Source organism: Miscanthus floridulus, chromosome 14 (assembly GCF_019320115.1).
Source record: "Miscanthus floridulus cultivar M001 chromosome 14, ASM1932011v1, whole genome shotgun sequence".
In the NCBI taxonomy this organism is placed as follows: Eukaryota; Viridiplantae; Streptophyta; class Magnoliopsida; order Poales; family Poaceae; genus Miscanthus; species Miscanthus floridulus.
In genome coordinates this window covers 25,937,367-25,953,154 of record NC_089593.1, presented here as the reverse complement: position 1 = coordinate 25,953,154, position 15,788 = coordinate 25,937,367, and the positions used below count along the sequence as shown (strand labels likewise).

The 15,788-nt window shown below is 45.4% G+C and overlaps 1 pseudogene; it reads left to right on the top strand.

Moving 5' to 3' along the window:
- Positions 1–11,711: 11,711 nt before the first annotated feature.
- On the top strand, positions 11,712–13,050 carry LOC136503223 (uncharacterized; annotated as a pseudogene).
- The last annotated feature ends 2,738 nt before the right edge of the window (positions 13,051–15,788 follow it).

Below are 15,788 nucleotides of genomic sequence, written 5' to 3'. Positions count from 1 at the left end.
ACGTCGACCTAGGGCAGCTACCTACTTCGGGTATGACGCTCCTAAGAACTAGGAGACGATGATGAAGGCCACGATAGACACCGCATCACACAGGACGGCTGACAAACCACCATCAAGGCTACAGTACCGCCACGGCCAACATAGTAGCACCGCGTCACATCCTGTCGTCACAATGAGGCCAGAAGACAATGATGATAGCCATGACCGAACGTGCACTAGAAGACGGCGTAGCTTGCAAGCCAAGTTAGCTAGGCTCTCCCTCAGGCTCACGACCCTTCGGTCGAAAGAGCCTCCTCTTTGTATGAGCCCTGGCCCTGAACTCTACATAAGGGCAGCATGATTGACATCCTCTACCATTCCATTCATTCACCATTGTAGTAGGGCTCCTGGAGCTTCTCTTCGGGTAGCCCTTCACCTAGCATAGGTCCTTCCATCTCCTCCACCTTTCTTGCACACCCCATTGTAAGAACTTCAGAACATTCAAGCGAGGAACACGCACTCGATCATCTCTGAGACTACACGTAGGGCTCCAGCCTGAACTAGTATAAATCCTCGTGTCTATTGAATGCTACCATCATCTTCCTAGAGCAGCGTGGCAATCATATAAGTTTACTAGTCCAGTTTACAAAACACCGACAACATTCTTATAGCCTATGCAAAATTCTAACCCCTTTTGCACATTGACACCTAAGTTTTCTACAAAAACACACTATCTAGTTCTTAGGATCAACAGCCTAAACAGATCCTTAGCAAGGTAGCTAAAGGAGCAAATGATGGGTGGCTCTCTAATTGGTTCACAATAATCCTCTCTATAAGATGATAGTAATAATGGGTGGAAGAGCAGCTCCAAATGCAATGGTAGTACTCACTACCGGACTCCTTGAGTTTGCCGAGTGTCCGAAACACTCGGCAAAAGACATAAAACATTCGGCAAATGGTTCGCCGAGTGTAACACTCGGCGAACAGCACTCGCCAAAAAAAGTGACGGCAAAGCCAACTTTGCCGAGTGTCTTTTATCGGGCACTCGGCAAAGCCTTTGCCGAGTGCCCGACACTCAGCAAAGTTGAAACCGAAAAAAACGCGAAAAAATAGGAATTTTTACCCAAAAAAATGATTTTTTTTATCGATGGAGGCCCCCACCGGCCAGCGCCCACCCATCTACGACATTTTTCGCGTGAATTTCATGGCTACGCGGCCAACGCGATTCAAACCCGAGACCTCCCGCTGTGCACGTACCTCCTCTACCACTACACCACACTCTTACTTGTATCAGGATTCCGTTTTAGTTCCCAATATATTATACTAAACCGAGTGTAAATTGCATGTTTGAGGCCCTAAACGAATTCAAATAAAAAAGTTATAAACTACAAAGTTTCATAACTTTTTGAGATCTACACTTTTAGTTTAGGAAGTTTTTCCATCCGAGGTCGTTTACAAAATTTGAATTTTAAAATTTTGAAATTCAAACACAGTTTTGCATGACAAGATGTTTTCAAATCAAAAAGTTGTAAACTACAAAGTTTCATAACTTTTTGAGATCTACATTTTTAGTTTAGGAAGTTTTTCCATCCGAGGTCGTTTACAAAATTTGAATTTTAAAATTTTGAAATTCAAACACAGTTTTGCATGACAAAATGTTTTCAAATCAAAAAGTTGTCAACTACAATGTTTCATTACTTTTCGAGATCTACAGAGTTTATTTTGGTTGTTTTTTCATCCGAGGTCGTTTGAAAAGTTCGAATTTTAAAATTTTGAAATTCAAACGCAGTTTTGCATGATAAGATGTTTTCAAATCAAAATGTTGCCAATTACAAAGTTTCATAACTTTTCAATATCTACAAAGTTTATTTTGGTTGTTTGGTCATCTGTTCATCCGACAAGGTCGTTCTAACATTGTTCACAAATCTTATATATCTCTCTTGTAGTTTCATAAACTACAAGAGATATGTTAGATTTGTGAACAAATTTATTTTCACTTTGTCGTATGAAGAAAAGACCAAAACAAACATTGTACATCTTGATGAGTTATACAACTTTGTAGTTGAAAACTTTTTCATTTGAGTTAATTTACTGCTTCAAAATATGCTTTGAAATTTTCTTTGCCGAGTGTAAAAAAAATAACACTCGGCAAAGAAGCTCTTTGCCGAGTGTAAAAAAAAACACTCGGCAAAGAGACTCTTTGCCGAGTATTAAGAAAAACACTCGGCAAATAGCCTCTTTGCCGAGTGTCAAAAAAAAACACTCGACAAAGACGTCTTTGCCGAGTGTCCGAAAAATAACACTCGGCGAACCACCTGGCACTCGGCAAAGAGCCGGTCTCCGGTAGTGACTTATATATAGGGTGAAGGGGCTCAGTTGGATAAAGTTGATAGATGTATTGAAAACTCAATCACGCGACGCGTCGTCTGGAAGCACAAGAGCGCGCGACCCTGCTGCATCGTCTTCCTCCTCCGTTCAGGATTCTATGCCTGGTGGCCTTAGAAGGGGGAGGGGGCCTCGAGAGGCGGGCGGGCCGGCAGTGGTGGCGGATTGAGGGGCAGCGAGCGAGGCGGCGCGGGTGCCGCCGAGCAACCGGATGGGCAGAGCCGGCAGCAAGGGCGAGATGCTCGAGCTCTGGCTGCTCCGATCGAGGTTAGGGGAGGGTGGGGGTAGGTGCTGGATGGCGCGACCAGCGGGGGAGGGAGCCGCTAGCTGGGGCGGTGGTGGAGGCTGGGGGAGGGAGAGCGCTGGTGCGGCGCCGGTCGAAGTGAGCGAAGGGCGGGGTGGAGCAGCGGGGGCAGGCAGTGGGCGATGCAGCAGGTGGCGAGGAAGCTGCTGCCCAGGGGCAGCCGGAGAGGAAGACCGGGGTGGGCAGGCAGGACTCGAGAAAGGAGGAAGACAAAGGTCGTGCGATGCTCTGGTCGTGCAATATCTGCCTCCTAGATGTATATACATCACCAGATGATCCACCGGCCACCATTTTATTTTTAAGGTGTTTTAGGATTTTTTTTTCTATCACGTTTCTTGGGAATTAACGTAGCCATCTTCAGTTCTACACGAGTGGTAGGTGAGGTTACCAACGATGAGGCCGATCGCCACCAACTGCTCTGAACGAGGATTGTTTGTTAGTTGCGTATAGGTACGCGTACGTTGTAGGCATGCCGCATGCGCCGGCTGCATGCAGGAACTCCGATACATAATTCTGCCCACCTGGACCTTCTCTGCCAGGTACTCCCATCTAGATACATAGAAAAATAGATGAACTAAAAAAGTCAAAGCGACTTATAATTTAGAACGGAGGGAGTGTCAGGGTATACGTTTACGAGGACTATTCTCATGAGTCACGATTATTTCTGCTTTTCAATCTACTTGCTGCTGCCTAATGGAAAAACATAGATTTATATATATGTACTAATATGTTCTTGTGAGACTCGGCAAATTAATTCAGATTGTGACAACAGTAGATGCCGTTCAGACATTATGACAGTTGGCACCAGCAACTGAAACAGACAGACAAGACTGTTGACACTATGAGACAATAGTTACGTTGATCTGATGCCGTTCCGACGTGAATGAAATTTGCAATGCAAGACGTGGTCAACGCATGCAGCACCATGCATGACTAATACTTACCAATTGAAAGGATACACACAACCAGTCAACGTTTGCTACTACTAGTAATAGGGAGCCAACTTTTCCGCAGTGTGCTAGCGTTCCATTTGATTAGCGTAGATATGGAAGCTCATCAATTTCTCTTGCATGCAGAACCTTGAGGTAGACTTTCGAAAGATTACCTCTCCTGTCAAGATCAACGTAATCCATCGTGTCTATTTTCATGGGCAGCGCCACCTCTGCATATGTATACTTGCACTTCATCGATTCAAAGCCTTGAGTTTTCAAACAGACGGTATAATTTGGCGTTTTTTATGATCGAAGCCACTAGCCATGCATGGTAGAACCGTCTGGAGATCGATCACAATGAGGACGCATGCCCTTCTTTGAAGCTCTTTCAGTGCCCAACTTGTGTTGCCTCAGATTCCGACACGCATATATTTTTTTTAGAGTTCGAGGGCATAGCCCCTGTCTTAGTATTAACCAAGACAAAACATCATCCTTACAGCGTTCAGGTGGGACACACCTTTCTCAAACGGTTATTCCGACAAATATATATTATATAAACTTTTTTGAAAGAATTCAAATTAAGGCCCTATATACATATATATATATATATATACCTATATGTATATATGTATATATATATATATATATATATATATGTATATGTATATGTATATGTATATGTATATGTATATGTATATGTATATGTATATGTATATATATATATATATATATATATATGTATAGGTATACATATATATATATATGTATATGTATATAGAACTACTATCCTATAGCTGGCTGCAGAATAACTTATTCTGTAGCCACTTTGAGTTACGATAATTACTATGTTAATTTACGAGATTTACAGTAACTCCTTACTAAGTGGTTTACTATAACGTTATGGTAAATATTCCCATGTGTTATAGTAACCCAACTATCGTAAATATGTATTGACATTATGGTAAATTAGTATATAAAATTATGGTAAATAGAGGTGGCTACAGAATAACTTATTTTGTAGCCGGCTGCTGAATAGCCTCTCCCTATATGTATATATATATATATATATATATATGTATATGTATATATATATATATATATATATATATATATATATATATATATATATATATATATATATATATATATATATATATATATATATGTTGGTTTAACAACGCCCTTGTTCACGGTGCGACAGCTGTGTGTGTAATTTGTGTTATGTGTGGAAGAGCCCCAGCGTATGGCTTTACATACGCGAGATAACAACCTAGAGATCTGGTCGATGGAGCGAGGCTGTTACATGATTACAACAAACTCTAAATTATCTACTAAGCTACAATAGACCAACCATCCATCAGCTCAAGCAAATCTATATATATATATATATATATATATATATATATATATATATATATATATATATATATATATATATATATATATATATATATATATGTTGGTTTAACAACGCCCTTGTTCACGGTGCGACAGCTGTGTGTGTAATTTGTGTTATGTGTGGAAGAGCCCCAGCGTATGGCTTTACATACGCGAGATAACAACCTAGAGATCTGGTCGATGGAGCGAGGCTGTTACATGATTACAACAAACTCTAAATTATCTACTAAGCTACAATAGACCAACCATCCATCAGCTCAAGCAAATCCATTGTTGCTACTCAAGTACAGGACCCACACAAACACCTTGATTATCTAACACTCTTAAGTTTACATTCTTCTTGATTCTTGAACATCTCCAATTGCCAAACAACAAGGGGTTTAGTAAACCCATCTGCAACCACTACAGGAGAAGCAAAATTTGTCGAGTGCCGCATGCTTTGCCGAGTGCCGAAAATAGGGCACTCGGCAAAGCCACTCTTTGCCGAGTGTTGCACTCCGCAAAGAGTGGCTTTGCCGAGTGCCGCAGCGTGCCCGGCGCTCGGCAAAGCACGCCACTCGGCAAAGGCACTCTTTGCCGAGCGCAACACTCGGCAAAGAGCGCACTCGGCAAAATGCCCGTCAGTTGCCCGCCTACCCCGCACACGCCGTTACCATCTTTAAAAAAAATGTTTACCGAGCGCTTAACCTAACACTCGGCAAAGAGGCCCTTTGCCGAGTGCTGTGGCCTGGCACTCGGCAAAGGCCCTCTTTGCCGAGTGTCACGCATGGCACTCGGCAAAGTATTTTTGTTTTTTTTTAATTTTGATTTCAAAATTTTTTTGTAGACCTTATCTATTGTTTACAAGCACATGTTAAAATTTGGGATCTTTTTTATAACTTTTTGCTATATTTCTTGAATTAATTTTGTTTACTTGCATTTTTTCCGAAAAAGTAAATTTGAACTACAGGTGCATGAAATAATGAAATGTAGCCACTCAAAAAATGATAGTCATGTTGTAGAGTGTATTTTGAGGCCGTATGCAGGAACTCACCCAAAAATTTTGAACGCCTTGTTCTCCAAACGACGACCCGCTTGTGGTCGGAGTGTATTTAAATTATAGAAAATGCAAACGAAGTCTGAAATTTACGAAACTTGTTGAGGTGTCGTGTGATCGCATGTGGAGGCTATGATAAAAATTTGAGAAGGTTTCGACCAAGTTGCGACATCGGATGCCTAAAACCCAGACATCTCCACATGCGATGTCATGTGATCGCATGTGGAGATGTCTGGGTTTTAGGCATCCGATGTCGCAACTTGCTCGAAAACTTCTCAAATTTTTATCATAGCCTCCACATGCGATCACACAACACCTCGACAAGTTTCATGAATTTTGGACTTCGTTTGCATTTTCTATAATTTAAATACACTCCGACCACAAGTGGGTTGTCATGTTTGGTGAACAAGGCGTTCAAAATTTTCGGTGAGTTCCTGCATACGGCCTCAAAATACACTCTACAACATGACTATCATTTTTTGAATGGCTACATTTCATTATTTCATGCACTTGCAGTTCAAATTTACTTTTTCGAAAAAAATGCAAGTAAACAAAATTAATTCAAGAAATATAGCAAAAAGTTATAAAAAGGTCCCAAATTTTAACATGTGCTTGTAAACAATAGATAAGGTCTACAAAAAAATTTTGAAATCAAAATTAAAAAAAAACAAAAATAATTTTCCGAGTGCCATGGCTGACACTCGGCAAAGAGGGCCTTTGCCGAGTGCCAGGCCGCAGCACTCAACAAAGGATATTTCAAAAAAAATCCCTTCTGGAATAAGGGCCCACGGCCCATCCTCCTCCAACCCTTCCTCATTCACGCCCGCCCCTCACCTGCGCCAGCGCCGCCGCCGCCACTCCCGCCGCCGCACCGGCCGCCGCGCCCCACATCGCCCCGGCCTGTGCCCCCACGCCCCATGTCCCCCCGCCCACGCCGCCCGGCCTCGCCGCCCTAGCCCGCATCATCGCGCCCCACGCTGTCCCGGCCCGCGCAGCGGCCCCAGCGACGCCCCGGCCACACACCGCCCCTCGGCGGCCGTCCCTACAGAGAGGAGGAGGCCGGCCGTGGTGCCCTGCCCCTGGCTCGGCCGTCCCTACAAAGAGGAGGAGGAGGGGAGAAAGAGAAGGGGAGGAGGAGAAGGGAGGTGGGAGGAGAAGGAGAAGGGAGAAGGAAGAAGGAGAAGGGAGGAGAAGGAGAAGGGAGGAGGAAGAAGGAGAAGGGAGGACGAGGAAGAAGAAGAAGGAGAAGGGAGGAAGGTGGAAGAAGAAGGAGGAAGAAGAAGGAGAAGGGGGGAGGAGGAGACGGACCTCGGTCCGACGACCGTTCACGCCGTTCGTCGACGACATTCGTCCACTCCGTCGTCCCCGCACATCGTCGTTCGTCCACACTGTCATCCCGATCCCTCGCTGGAGAAAAGGTAAAGGCTCCGGGGGTGTCGGCCTTGGTGCCGTTTATGTGTTGACGGCCTTCGTGCCGGGTTTGTGTATGTGTGGGCCATCGTGCCCCAAATGTGGACGTCGGCCATCGTGCCTGCTTTTCCTTGTAGGTTTTGGAAACCTCCCCGTACAAGGGAGGTTCTGCCGAATTTTTCAAGTAATAGTGATGTGTTTCTTCTTTTGCAGAGCAGGAGCTGTCGGAGGGGACCCGGAGCACCTCGGTGATCCCGATCGTCTCTGTCGGCGCTGCGGTCGTGCCTGAACTGCTTCGTCTTGCCACTACACCGACTCGCCACTGCGCCGCTAGCCTTTCTCCACCACCACCCTAGGTATAATGGACCTCTCTTGCTTACAGTTGTCGTACGTAACCCAGTTAGGTGTCTCCTGTCTGAAACAGATATGGTTGGAGGTATGCAGATCTTTGCATATTTATGACCGTATCTGTTTCGGATTGTCCACGTTTTTTGGACAGCCCATGGATGTGTAGATGGGTTAGTTTCCATGTTCTGCTCGGATTTGAGATGGAGTTTCGGCGCCACCTCCCTGTTGTTCTCTGGATACACACTCTCCCTTCCAGGATGTGTATTGGGAGAACAGCGGGGAGGTGCTGCCAAAATTCTATCTTGGATCAGAGTAGAGCATGGAAACTAACCTCATCCATGCATCCGCGGGTGGGATTAGGACCTATCCTCACCTATTAGACTGTAGGCACGCCGTGTAGATGCGACAGGGAGAACCGTGTGTATATGATATTGCTCCGTTATGTGTATATGCTAGAGGATGGAGAACCGTGAGTGGATTTACATGGGACGCCCAAGTCAGGCTCAAATCACTCGTGAATGGATGGATAAGACCTAGAAATTCTTGGACCATGCATTTAAGGAAGCTAAGGGAGCGAGAGAAATGTTATGTCCCTGCAGCGATTGTGAAAACAAGAAAAGAAAAACAAGGGAAGTCATGATGAAGCATCTTTGCAAGTTTGGATTTATGCCAAACTATACCCAGTGGGTGTACCATGGTGAAGCCTATCATCCTACAGAGGAGGTCGTGAGACGATGCTTGGAGGCATTTGATGGTGATGGCGGGGTAGAAGGATGGTTAGGTGACTATGAGGATGCGATGTTCGCTGAAAGATCTCCGGAGGTCGAGCAGGAGGATGAGGAGGAGGAGCTAGAGCCAAGCGCTAAGGCGTTCTTGGCCATGTTGGAATTGGCACAGAAGTTCCTACATGAGAAGACAACGGTTTCTCAACTGGATGCCATTGGGCGCCTACTGGGGTTGAAGTCCCAGCACAACATGACTCGAGCCTGCTTCGATGCTATGATGGCAATTATTAGGGATTTGCTTCCATAGGGTCATCATCTGCCGAGCAGCTTGTACGAGTCAACGAGACTCCTTCGAGCACTAAAGATGTCATATGAGCAGATACATTGTTGTCCGAAGGGGTGCGTCCTATTTAGGAAAGATCACAAGGATGCAAAGTACTATCCAAAGTGTAAATCCTCTAGGTATGTGGAGGTAGACAAAGGTGATGGTAAGGAGTAGAATGAGGGGATCCCCATGAAAGTCCTACGATACCTTCCGATCATACCGAGGCTCCAATGGCTATTCATGTCCAAGGAGTCCGCGAAACAGATGACATGGCACAAGAATGGCATTCGATACAATCCTGACAAGATGGTACATCTAGCAGATGGTGAAGCATGGAAAAGCTTTAATGGCAACCATCGTGGCAAAGATGAAGAGGCCCGTAATGTACGTATTGCACTGGCAATGGATGGGTTCAATCCTTATGGAATGATGTCGGCCCCATACACTTGTTGGCCCGTGTTTGCTATCTCCCTCAATCTCCCCCCCCCCCGGGGCCATACTTCAACGGCAAAACATATTGTTGACGTTGATAATTCCTGGACACTCGGGAAACAAAATGGGTGTGTACATGGAGCCGGTTTATGATGAATTGATCAAGGTTTGGAATGAAGGCATATGGACTTATGACCGAGCTACAAAGAAGAACTTCAAAATGTATGTTTGGTACTTGTACTCCATGCATGACTTCCTGGTGTATGGGATATTTGCCGGTTGGTGTGTCCACGGGAAGTTTCCATGCCCGGTATGCAAGGCAGCTCTACAGTTCATTTGGTTGAAGAAGGGTGGCAAGTTCTCATCGTTCGACAAGCATTGGCAGTTCCTCCCTCTTGACCATCCATTCAGAGAAGACACCAAGAACTTCACGAAAGGTGTCACGGTGATCGACCCTACACCTCAGAAGATGACTGGTGGCTAGGTTCATGCTCAGATAGATGCTCTCGTGGTCCCGACGCAGAAAGATAATCCAAAGAAGGGTAAAGGAAAGAAAGTTAATCCAAAGAAAGATAATCCAAACAAAGATCGCTTTGTGGGCTATGGTGTGGAACATATGTGGACTCATAAGTCGGGATTGGAGAGGCTTCCCTATTTTGATGACCTTCTCCTTCCACATAACATAGATGTAATGCACACTGAGAAGAATGTCGCCAAAGCACTTTGGGCAACACTCATGGACATTCCTGACAAGACAAAGGACAACCCTAAGGCTAGAGTAGACATGGCAACACTATGCGATAGACCAAAGCTACAGATGCTGCCTCTAAGAGATGGCAAACCATGGAAAAGGCCTAAGGCCGATTATGTCTTAGAAAAGAAGCACAGGACAGAAGTGATACAATGGATGCAGACGTTAAGTTTCCATGATGGGTTTACAGCGAATCTGAGGAGGGGAGCGAACCCAGATACTGGCCGAGTGTTAGGGATGAAGAGTCATGACTTCCACATATGGATTGAGCGGCTTCTTCCGTCGATGGTTTGTGGCTATGTCCCTGAGCATGTCTGGAAGGTGCTGGCAGAGTTGAGCTTTTTCTTCCGCCAGCTTTGTGCCAAGGAGATCTCTCTAAAAGTGGTTGAGGAGTTGGAAAAAACGGCACCCAAGTTGCTCTGTGAGTTGGAGAAGATCTTTCCACCTGACTTTTTCTTGTTGATGCAGCATTTGATTTTGCACCTCCCGAATGAGGTCCGAATGGGGGGCCTGTGCAGAATCGTTGGTGCTATCCAATCGAGAGATGTCTAAAGATTGTTCGCCAGAAATGTGGAAACAAAGGCAGGATTGAGGCTTCCATAGCAGAGGCATTCATTCATGAGGAGGTGTCAAACTTCACAACATTATACTATAGTGACAACCTTCCTAGCTTGCATAATCCACCCCCTCGTTACAACGAGGACAAAAATGAATCGACCCTCAGCCTATTCAAAGGGCAACGCGGGAGATCAAGTGGAGCATCCAAAAAGTTCTTGACCAATGAAGAGTGGCGCAAGATCATGCTCTACATGTTGACGAACCTTGACGAAGTCGACAAGTATCAGAGGTAAATTCTCAACGAACTTGTTACATAGCCAGTCATCTTTTCTGCATCCAACAACCTTGTTGCTTGTCGATGCAGGGAATTTTTTGACCAATACTGGCATCATCCAAGGCCACCTTCTGATCATGAACGAGAGACCCTTCTTGAACATGGTTCGCCTGATTTTATTACATGGTTCCAAAGAAAGGTACCTTTTGACCAACTTAGCTCGTTCCAAGTTTGGCGTTCCTAGTTACCTAATTTCATTTCTCTCCTGCTTTACCTTGTAGTGCCAAAGTGATTTGTCTATAAGTGCCAAATTACAACAAGTGGGCAAAGGATTTGACAATAAGGTCTCGTCATTTAACGCTTATGACGTGAATGGATATCACTTTCACACAACAAGCTATGAGAAGAGTCGGCCCAATGCAAAGACCATGAATATCGGAGTATATACGCTCAGAGTAGTTATGCCCGGCGCTGAGCAGGAGGACTATTATGGCATAGTTGAAGAAATATACAAGCTCCAATACCATGGTGAAAAAGCACCGAGGCCAGTCATATTCAAATGCCAGTGGTTTAATCCTGCAGTATCGAAAAAGTCCCCTAAACTTGGGATAGTCAAAACTAGACAGGATTCCTTCTATCTAGGAGATGATGTCTATATTGTGGCTCAACAAGCCAAGCAAGTTTATTATTGTCCATATGCTTGCAAAACCGACCCACGTCTTCAGGGTTGGTATATTGTGCACAAGGTATCACCACATGGTAAATTACCTCGCCCAAACGATGATGATTACAACTTGAACCCACCCACGCATGATGACAGGGAATTCTATCAACAAGACGAGGTGCTACCAGGGATGCTTGAGATAGACTTAATAGGAGAGATTGAAATGGAAGTAGACGAGGAATGGGTTGTTGATGAGGAAGCTGTAGATGAGGTGCATGATCCGAGAGACTTGAAAATGCTTGACGGACTACAACTAGGCAACGACAACGATGAGGATGAGGCTATTGATGATTTGGAGGCTCTTGATAGTGATGACGATACCTATCGTTCAGATAATCCTGATCATGAAGAATATTAGAAATACATGTAATACTATGTTATTTTGTAATTACATTTTCTTTTTTTTTTTGCATACCTTGCTAAGTACTTCTCATTTATCTTGACTAATACTGGTTTATTCTTTTTAATTGCAGGTGATGGGGCCCACTAGGAGGAGCTATCACTCGACTTACATGAGATCGAGGGACACGCCACAAGCTGAGGAGACGAAGGCGGAGGCGGAGACATCATAGAGGCAGAGGAGGACGAGGGGTAGGCCTAGGCGGGAGCCATCGACTGACCACGAGCGCGGCTCCTCATGCTCTTCTAGGGATGACGACGGCCCTCTTCCCACAGTGGGCGAGGAGGCAGCTCCACAGATGTATGATGAGGAGGTGGTTCCGCATAGTCTGAGGAGGGGGCAGGGGGTTCGACTTCCTCTACAGCCACCAAACCCTACTTGCGAGGTCCCAGCCAGCTCCCGAAGCGACCGATTCCTCCTCACCACCGCCCATTGATTGCACCCGAGGGTGATAAGTAAGTAACTTCATATGTTCTTCATTTGATATGTTGAAAAATGATAATAAGAGCTAATAATAACTATTGTTAACCACTTGTGCAGGAACTGGATGCTTGTGGAGGAGGGGATCGAGGCTCGCAATGTCAATGGGATCCTGGGACTTCTGTGCAGGGAACACTTCCCTGGCCTAGTGTGGACGTCAGAGGATGAGGACCCAGTGGTACCCTCATTCGACTAGTACGCCCTCATCGCCACCGACACTGAGCATAGAAACTTGGCGGATAGGGTGATTCAGGAGTTGTGGGTAAGCCTCAATTCATTGCATTCAATGCACATTCTTTAAACAAAATAATGAATACCTCGTGTCTTTATGCGGGACTTCTTCAGATGCCAGCCAGGACAGGAGGATAGGGCGTATCAGGTGGCTTACACTTCCTGTAAAAGGCGTGTCTCGGACTTGTATTACAAGGCCCACCTCCAGGCGCACAGAGACTACAACGCCACCTTTCGTAACAGAAGAATCAACAAGACACAGGCAAGAAGGGAGACAGAGGTTCTTACCAGGGAGCAGTACCTACAGGTAAATAGAAAACATCTCCTATTGATTTCTTTTGAGATTAACTATGCCTAATTTGATCTTATGATGGCTTGTAGGTGATTCCAAACTGGTGCGCCACCCACCCTGATTGCTGGGCTGCTATAGTGGACAAATGGTTGGACGTGGACTAGCAGAGGGCGCACCAAGAGAAAAGCGAGCACCGTATGATGATGCCAGGTGTACCTCACCATCAGGGCAGCGCCAGCCTCAGCAAGTATGCGAAGACATATGTAAGTCTCCACCATTTGTCTTATCTAGCCGCGCTCAGTTTTGCATTATTTCTTACCACATGTTGTTGTCTTTCTCGCAGTCGGCGGCGCACGGTGGCCAGCCAATTAGCCAACTCACGGCGTATGCTCTGGCCCACATGGGCCCAGCAAAGTCCAACATCGAGTACAACCTGGTTGCGGGCCCAGAGGCGTACACCAACTCCAGCGTCCACACCCGCCTCACTACTTACACGGAGGCGGCAAGGTCAGTCCACGGGCCCGACTATGATCCGAGGACCGAGGAGCGCCTTGATCCTGAGCTCGTGATGAGGGTGGGGGAAGGCAAGAAGCATGGGCATTTTTGGATTGGCGACGACATCCTCGACACGGGCTCTACTCCTCCTCTCCACCGCCTCTGAGCAGCAAGCACGAGCTCTAGCGTGCCCATAAGGCAACGGCTGTCATCGGTGGCGGCACTCTAGGTAAGTATTCCAGTTTTATTTGTCGTTCTTTGTCATTTACATTCCTTAGCTATGCATTATTGAAACATTGGTGTCAAATGTTGCAGGCCGAGCTGCAGCAACTTCGGTCCTAGAGGAGGCCCAGCTGGCTGAGCGGGAGGCCGAGCGTCAGAGGCTACAAGCTTTGGAGGCCCAGCAAGTAGGTTTGCTCTAGTTCGTGCAACAACTTGGGCTACAACAAGGTTGGGAGATCCCAGCCAACCTGCTTGCACCACCACCACCACCACCACATCGTCTAGATTCTACTCCGGTGAGTATGAGTACGGATGCTTTACTTTCTATGCTCATGCTTAGTGTCAAACCTAGTGATGGCCTTCGTGCCGAATTTATTGACGTGTGGGCCTTCATGCCGGGTTTGTTGATGTGTCGGCCTTCGTGCCGGAAATGTGGTTGTCGGCCTTCGTGCCGACGTTTTTCTTGCAGGTTTTGGAAACCTCCCCATGCAGGGGAGGTGCTGCCGAAATTTTCAACTTTTCTTTAAACTGCTTACATTTTTATCTTGTCACTCACGTGCAATCTCTTCTCTTTTCTGCAGCATCAATCGGGGGTGGCGTCGAACCATCTCGGAGGGTCGCTGGCATCGCAAGTTGGGGCGCCGCAACCCTCACATTCGCCATGAGCCGCTTCTGGAGTCGGTTTTATGTAGGCATGCCTTTATGTATTGAACTTGTGATTTGTAATATATTGTGGATTTCGGACATAATTGGTCATTTGTGATATATATATATGTGGTTTCTGATATATTGTGTTGAATTGTGGTTTCTAATATATATATATATGCACTGTTGTTTACATATAAAAGCAAAAAACAAAAAAAAATTGATGTGGCTTTGCCGAGTGCAATGACCATTGCAGTCGGCAAAGCTGGGAAAATAGCCCAGCTTTGCCGAGTGCAATGGTCATTGCACTCGGCAAAGAAAATTAAAAAAAAAATAAAAAATGCTTTGCCGAGTGCTTTGGCAGTGGCACTCAGCAAAGAAATTTTTTTAAAAAATAAAAACAGGCTTTGCCGAGTGCCTCGGCGCTATGGCACTCGACAAAGAATTTTGAAAAAAAAAGAAAATTCTTTGCCGAGTGTTGCACTCGGCAAAGAAATTAAAAAAAAATTAAGACGGCGTGAGCCTTCGGCCAACAGCCGTCAATCCTTTGCCGAGTGCCAGCTTGACACTCGGCAAAGCCTTTGCCGAGTGCCCGAGATTTGGCACTTGGCAAAGCAGGCTTTACCGTGAAAAGGTTTGACGGAGCCTCTTTGCCGAGTGTTGCACTCGGCAAAGGATTTGCCAAGTGCATGGGTGCCTTTGCCGAGTGCATGGTCCAATGGGGTTTTGAGAAAGTTTCTTGATATTGAGCATGTCGTGTCTTTCAAAGGATCAGGTTCACTACAGTAGCCACATGCTTTGCCGAGTGCATGGGGCACTCGGCAAAGTATGTGGCTACTGTAGTGAACCTGATCCTTTGAAAGACACGACATGCTCAATATCAAGAAACTTTCTCAAAACCCCATCGGACCTTTCATGAACAAAGTGATAATCAACCTCTATATGTTTAGTACATGCATGAAATACGGGATTAGCAGACAAATACTTAACTCCAATGTTGTCACACTACAATTGCCTAGTGTTTTAAATATCTCGAGATTTTATCTTGCCTGTTCAGTAGTTGGAGCATGTAGAAACCGACAAATATCAGGCCTTGTCAAGGTTAAATAATGTAATTAAGGCCCCAATGATAATACTTCTACACCATCTCAATACATCATAGGCGTATTTTTCTTGTGATAATAAAAAAGGCGTGCAGCGAGATAACAAACCGGGAGCGTTAGCAATTGCATTTTCCCACACTCTGTTATACCCTCCTAGGACAAACGTAGAACTTTGGAAATGGACGTGCGAATTCTCCGCAATCTATAATGCTATGTTGCTAGACAGAATATTTCTGAATAGGCAGAAGAGGAGGGTTGATCGAGCTGAAACCACCCACCATCAGGTAGCTGCATCACCCGCTCTCATGTTGATTGTAGGTCCCTGGTCAAAGGCATTAT